The following is a 7,100-nucleotide window of genomic DNA, read 5'->3' as shown; positions in this document are numbered from 1 at the left end:
TCCACATGATTATGCTACTGCATTAATCATGTTTTATATCTTTTGTTTCAATAAAGTGCCAAGTAGAACCTTTGGGAAGACTTTGGTGAAGTTTATATGATCTTGCTGTGAAAAACAGAAACTTTAGTGCTCACGAGATTAGCTGCCTTTTTTTACTGGAGAGCGATTTTAGGTTGATTCTTTTTGCAGATGATTAATAGACAAATTTATCAGGTCCAGCAATTTATTTCATAATTTTTGGGGTTCCATAGGTATACGTTTGATAGATATTACTACAGACTGTTCTGTTTTTGACAGATTCTGTTTTCATTGTGTTGTTTGCTTATTTTGATGCATCTATGGCTAGTATTAAGTGGTATGAACCATGGAGATGTTAGAATACAGTAGATATTACACCAATATGAATTTATAATGAGTTCATTACAGTACCTAAGTGGTGGTTTTATTTTCTTATACTAACGGAGCTTACGAGTTTTGTTTTGAGTTTTGTGTGGTTGAAGTTTTCAAGTTTTGGGTAAAGATTCGATGGATTATGGAATAAGAATTGGAAAGAGCCTAAGATTGGGTATGCCCCGGAAGGCATCCCCTCTTTCATATTCGTTCATCGGTAACTTTACTTGGAGCTATATTTTTATTCACCACATGATATGGTTTTGCATTGGTTTATACTAACCTATCTCACGAGTTCTTGTTGAGTTTGTTGTGAATGAAGCTTTTGATAAAAAGAGAAACCGTGACATGAAAGGAATTAAGGAGACACAAAAGCTCAAGCTTGGGGATGCCCAAGGCACCCCAAGATAATATTTCAAGAAGTCTCAAGCATCTAAGCTTGGGGATGCCCCGGTAGGCATCCCACCTTTCTTCTTCAACAACTATCGGTTAGTATCGGTTGGGCCTAAGTTTTTGCTTCTTCACATGAGTTGTGCTATCCTTGCAATGTAGTTTTCTTTAGCTTTGCATGCTGTTTGAATAAGATACCAAGATCTGAAATCCTTTAATGAGAGAGAGTCTTTGCATAGTTGCATAATTATTTAGCTACTCATTGATCTTCACTTATATCTTTTGAGCGTGATAATTTTTTGCTCTAGTACTTCACTTAGATCTTTTAGAGCACGGTGGTGGATTTGTTTTAAAGAAACTATTGATCTCTCATGCTTCACTTAGTTTATTTTGAGAGTCGTTAATAGCATGGTAATTTGCTTAATGATAATATACTTGGTATCCAAGATATGTGAAACTTTCTTTTGAGTGCGTTGAATACTAAGATAAGTTTGATGCTTGATAATTGTTTTGAGATATGAGGTGATAATATCAAAGTCGTGCTAGTTGAGTAAATTTGAATTTGAGAAAATGCTTGTGCTGAAGTTTGCAAGTCCCGTAGCATGCACGTATGGTTAAAGTTGTGTAACAAATTTGAAACATGAAGTGTACCTGGCTTGTGCACCCTTATGAGTGGCGGTCGGGGACGAGCGATGGTCTTTTCCTACCAATCTATCCCCCTAGGAGCATGCGCGTAGTACTTGATTTTTGATGACTTCTAAATTTTTGCAACAAGTGCATGAGTTCTTTTGATTAATGTTGAGTCCATGGATTATACGCACCCTTTCACCCTTCCATTATTGCTAGCCTCTCTTGTGCCACGCAACTTTCGCCGGTACCATACACCCACCATATACCTTCCTCAAAACAGCCACCATACCTACCTATTATGGCATTTCCATAGCCATTCCGAGATATATTGCCATGCAACTTCCATCATCATATTCATGACATACATTACTTTTGTCATATTGCCATTGCATGATCATGTAGTTGACATCGTATTTGTGGCAAAGCCACCATGCATTATTTTTCATACATGTCACTCTTGATTCATTGCATATCCCGGTACACCGCTGGAGGCATTCATATAGAGTCATATCTTGTTCTAAGTACCGAGTTGTAATTGTTGAGTTGTAAGAAAAATAAAAGTGTGATGATCATCATTATTAGAGCATTGTCCCAGTGAGGAAAGGATGATGGAGACTATGATTCCCCCATAAGTCGGGATGAGACTCCGGACGAGAAAAAAAAGAAAGGCCATAAAAAATAGAGAAAAGGCCCAAATAAAAAAAGAGAGAAAGAGAGAGAAGGGACAATGCTACTATCCTTTTACCACACTTGTGCTTCAAAGTAGCACCATGATCTTCATGATAAGAGAGTCTCATATGTTGTCACTTTCATATACTAGTGGGAATTCTTCATTATAGAACTTGGCTTGTATATTCCAATGATGGGCTTCCTCAAAAGTGCCCTAGGTCTTCGTGAGCAAGCAAGTTGGATGCACACCCACTTAGTTTCTTTTGTTGAGCTTTCATATACTTATAGCTCTAGTGCATCCGTTGCATGGCAATCCCTACTCACTCACATTGATATCTATTGATGGGCATCTCCATAGCCTGTAGATATGCCTAGTTGATGTGAGACTATCTTCTCCTTTTTGTCTTATCCACGCAATCCCCATCATCATATTATATTCCACCCATAGTGTTGTATCCATGGCTCACGCTCATGTATTGCGTGAAGGTTGAAAAAGTTTGAGATTATTTAAGTATGAAATAATTGCTTGGCTTGTCATCGGGGGTATAGAAGTTGGGAACATCTTTGTGTGACGAAAATGAAGCATAGCCTAACTATATGATTTTGTAGGGATGAACTTTCTTTAGCCATGCTATTTTGAGAAGATATGATTACTTTGATTACTATGTTTGAAGTATTATTATTTTTATGTCAATATGAAATTTTGTCTTGAATCTTTCGGATCTGAATATTCATGCCACAATTAAGGAGATTTACATTGAAATTATGCCAAAGTATCACTCCGCATCAAAAATTCTTTTTTATCATTTACCTACTCGAGGACGAGCAGGAATTAAGCTTGGGGATGCTTGATACGTCTCCAACGTATCTATAATTTTTGATTGCTCCATTCTACTTTATCTACTGTTTTAGGCAATATTGGGCTTTATTATCCACTTTAATATTATTTTTGGGACTAACCTATTAACCGGAGGCCCAGCCCAGATTTGCTGTTTTATGCCTATTTTAGTGTTTCGGGGAAAAGGAATATCAGACGGAGTCAAAACGGAACGAAATCAACTAGAGAAGTTATTTTTTGAAGGAAAGCAACCTGATGGACTTGGAGTGCACGTCAGGGGAGTCCCGGGCTGCCCACAAGGGTGGGGGCGCCAACCCCCCTGGGCGCGCCCCCCTGCCTCGTGAGCACCCCGGAGGTCCACCGACGTACCCCTTGCACCCATATATACCTACGTACCCTAAAACTTCCAGAACGGAAGATAGATCGGGAGTTCTGCTTCTGCAAGCCTCTTTAGCCACCAAAAACCAATCGGGACCCTGTTTCGGCACCCTGCCGGAGGGGGATCCCATCACTGGAGGCCATCTTCATCATCCCGGTGCTATCCATGACAAGGAGGGAGTAGTTCACCCTCGGGGCAGAGGGTATGTACCAGTAGCTATGTGTTTGATCTCTCTCTCTCATGTTCTCTTTCGTGTTCCTCTATGGCACGATCTTGATGTATCTCGAGCTTTGCTATTGTAGTTGGATCTTATGATGTTTCTCCCCCTCTACTCTCTTGTGATGAATTGAGTTTCTCCTTTGAAGTTATCTTATCGGATTGAGTCTTTATGAGAACACTTGATGTATGTCTTGTCGTGATTATCTGTGGTGACAATGGGATATCATGTGCCACTTGATGTATGTTTTGGTGATCAACTTGCGGGTTTCGTGACATTGTGAACCTATACATAGGGGTTGGCACACGTTCTTGACTCTCCGGTAGTAGCTTTGGTGCACTCTTTGAAGTACTTTTATGTTGGTTGGATGAATCTGAGATTGTGTGATGCATATCGTATAATCATGCCCACGGATACTTGAGGTGACAATGGAGTATCTAGGTGACATTAGGGTTTTGGATGATTTGTGTCTTAAGGTGTTATTCTAGTACGAACTCTTTTATAGATCGATCCGAAAGAATAACTTTGAGGTGGTTTCGTACCCTACCATAATCTCTACGTTTGTTCTCCGCTATTAGTGGCTTTGGAGTGACTCTTTGTTGCATGTTGAGGGCTTGTTATATGATCTATCTATGTTATTATTGTTGTGAGAACTTGCACTAGTGAAAGTATGAACCCTGGGCCTTGTTTCCTATCATTGCAATACCGTTTACGCTCACTTTTATCGCTTGCTACCTTGCTGTTTTTATTATTTCAGATTACAAAAACCTTTATCTACTATCTATGTTGCACTTGTATCTTCATCTCTTCGCCAAACTAGTGCCCCTATACAATTTACCATTGTATTGGGTGTGTTGGGGACACAAGAGACTCTTTGTTATTTGGTTGCAGGGTTGCTTGAGAGAGACCATCTTCATCCTACGCCTCCTATGGATTGATAAACCTTAGGTCATCCACTTGAGGGAAATTTGCTACTGTCCTACAAACCTGTGCACTTGCAGGCCCAACAACGTCTACAAGAAGAAGGTTGTGTAGTAGACATCAGCCCCCCTTTTTCTTCCTCTCCTCTCTCCCTTCCTTCCCCTCTCCTACTCCAACAAGGGAAGGAGGAGTCCTACTCCCGGTGGGAGTAGGACTCCCCCCTTGGTGGGCCCTTCTCCTTGGCCGACCGCCTCCCCCCCCCCTTGCTCCTTTATATACGGGGGCAGGGGGCACCTCTAGACAACAATTGACCATTGATCTCTTAGCCGTGTGCGGTGCCCCCCTCCACCATATTCCACCTCGGTAATATCGTAGCGGTGCTTAGGCGAAGCCCTGCGTCGGTATCATCATCAACACCGTCATCACGCCATCGTGCTGACGGAACTCTCCCGCAAAGCTCTGCTGGATCAGAGTTCGTGGGACGTCATCGAGCTAAACGTGTGCTGAACTCGGAGGTGCCATACGTTTGGTACTTGGATCGGTCGGATCGTGAAGACGTACGACTACATCAACCGCGTTGTGCTAACGCTTTCGCTTACGGTCTACGAGGGTACGTGGACACACTCTCCCCTCTCGTTGCTATGCATCACCATGATCTTGCGTGTGCGTAGGAAATTTTTTGAAATTACTACGTTCCCCAACACAAGACATCCTACATTGCACAAGAGTGCATTCAGGATTTCTAAAATCGAGGAATGCTTAATAGTGAAAGACTGGAGCAAAATTGTGAATGATCGCAGAGAAGTACTAGCGGCAACAATGAGAAGCGCAGCCCACAATTAGGAAACAGGTTCATCTGCATGCTCCAATATGATGAATCAGGAGAGCTATACATGTTCTATGCCACTTTACCTGAGAGAGAGCAGCAGGAGTGATTAGCTAGTTCCTGCTCTTAGTACTTGTCGTCTCATGTCCATGTTCTTCGTCCTGAACTTAATTAGTGATTTGCTTTTGTGGTCTTAGTTATAAATGCTTATAATAATCTCATGACCATGTTGAACTCGATGGTATCTTTGCTTTTTGTACAAGTAAATGTTTCTTCTTTAAGCTAGTGTTGGTGATTACATAATGATGATTAAAATAGTGGTAATGACTATATATATGATGATTATTAGCTAGTGTTGTTGTTGGTGATCATTTATGAATGGGAAAATAAATGGAAAACAATCTCTTAATTAAATGGAAAACACAAAATTAAAGGGAAAATAAATAATAAAACCAAAACCCCTAAACCTTTAGTACCGGTTGGTGGTACAAACCGGTACTAAAGGTCTCCCCGCCCCGACCCTGGCTCCTGCCACGTGGTGGCCCTTTAGTGCCGGTTCGTGCTGAACCGGGACTAAAGGGGGGACCTTTAGTCCCCACACTTTAGTGCCGGTTGCCAAACCGGCACTAAAGGCCCCTACAAACCGGTAATATAGCTCCGTTTTCTACTAGTATTGTACGGTTTGTGAAGGAAGTATGTTGCCCGTTACTCCGTTGACCTCAAAACTTCTCGTGCTCTCAAAGGGGGGCATTGCATGACATGTGCCAGGACATGGCACTTTTCTGGGCCGCCTACAATATTTGAGACATTTATTGCATCCGTATGGTTTCAATGCGGCAAGTTACAGATCTGCATGGAGACCACCTGAAATGTTGTCCAGAAGTGGTTTGTCAAATCATATATAATGTCATTGCGGTATGCATAGGTCTGGTGCAACAATAGGAGGGACAACCCCCACCACTGGAGCGCGAATGTACCTCGCCGGCATGCCGGATCTAGCCAATAAAATTCACGGAAAATCATATGATGTCGGAAATCCTCGGGACCTAGCACGGTTTCGTCATATGGCCCTTGTAGGATGTGGTAAATGTTTGAGCGCATTTTGCAGGAGTCTGGCGGGAGGCCACTTGTAAACTGCAACATCTCCGACGTAGTATCTAGATATCGAGAGAGAACATGTCCGGTTTTGAGAAGGAAGTGTGTTGCATGTTGCTTCGTTGGCTATTTCAACCTTCCATCACACTTGTATACATATATTAAGACACAATGCAAGTTTTGGTGGAATTACTACTCTAGAAGGCCCCGTCCGGCCCTAGCCCGTTGACCCTGAGATATAGGCCTTTGAGTTTCCCTGGGCGGCCTTTGACCAATGGACTTTTCCACCTGGTTGTGATAGCTTAGCCCATAGAAACATTTTAGAACAAGGTTTGGGCCCAGCCCACCACAAGATTCCCTCCGGGTCGACCCGACGTGGTCGTTTTCCCCGCCAAGCACTGCTAGGAAAAGGGCTATAGATAATATGGACATTAATGGCGCACCACACATGTGGTGCGCCACTACTATATACTAATGGTGCACCATGTGTTCGTGCGCCATTAGTGTCCAAATATTAATGGCGCACCACATCCACGGTGCGCCACCACTAACAATTATTTTTTTCAAAACTAGTAATGCGCACCAGGGATAGTGCACCATTACTAGTTTAACTAGTAATGGCGCACCACACCCTCGGTGCGCCACTACTAACTTTTTTTCAAAAAAAAATAATTTTTATTTTATTTTTTTGCGCACCACACACACGGTGTGCCATTACTAGTTTTGACAAAAAATCCACCGAATG

Source organism: Triticum dicoccoides, chromosome 7B (genome assembly GCF_002162155.2).
Source record: "Triticum dicoccoides isolate Atlit2015 ecotype Zavitan chromosome 7B, WEW_v2.0, whole genome shotgun sequence".
Lineage (NCBI taxonomy): Eukaryota > Viridiplantae > Streptophyta > Magnoliopsida > Poales > Poaceae > Triticum > Triticum dicoccoides.
This window is presented reverse-complemented; position numbering follows the sequence as displayed.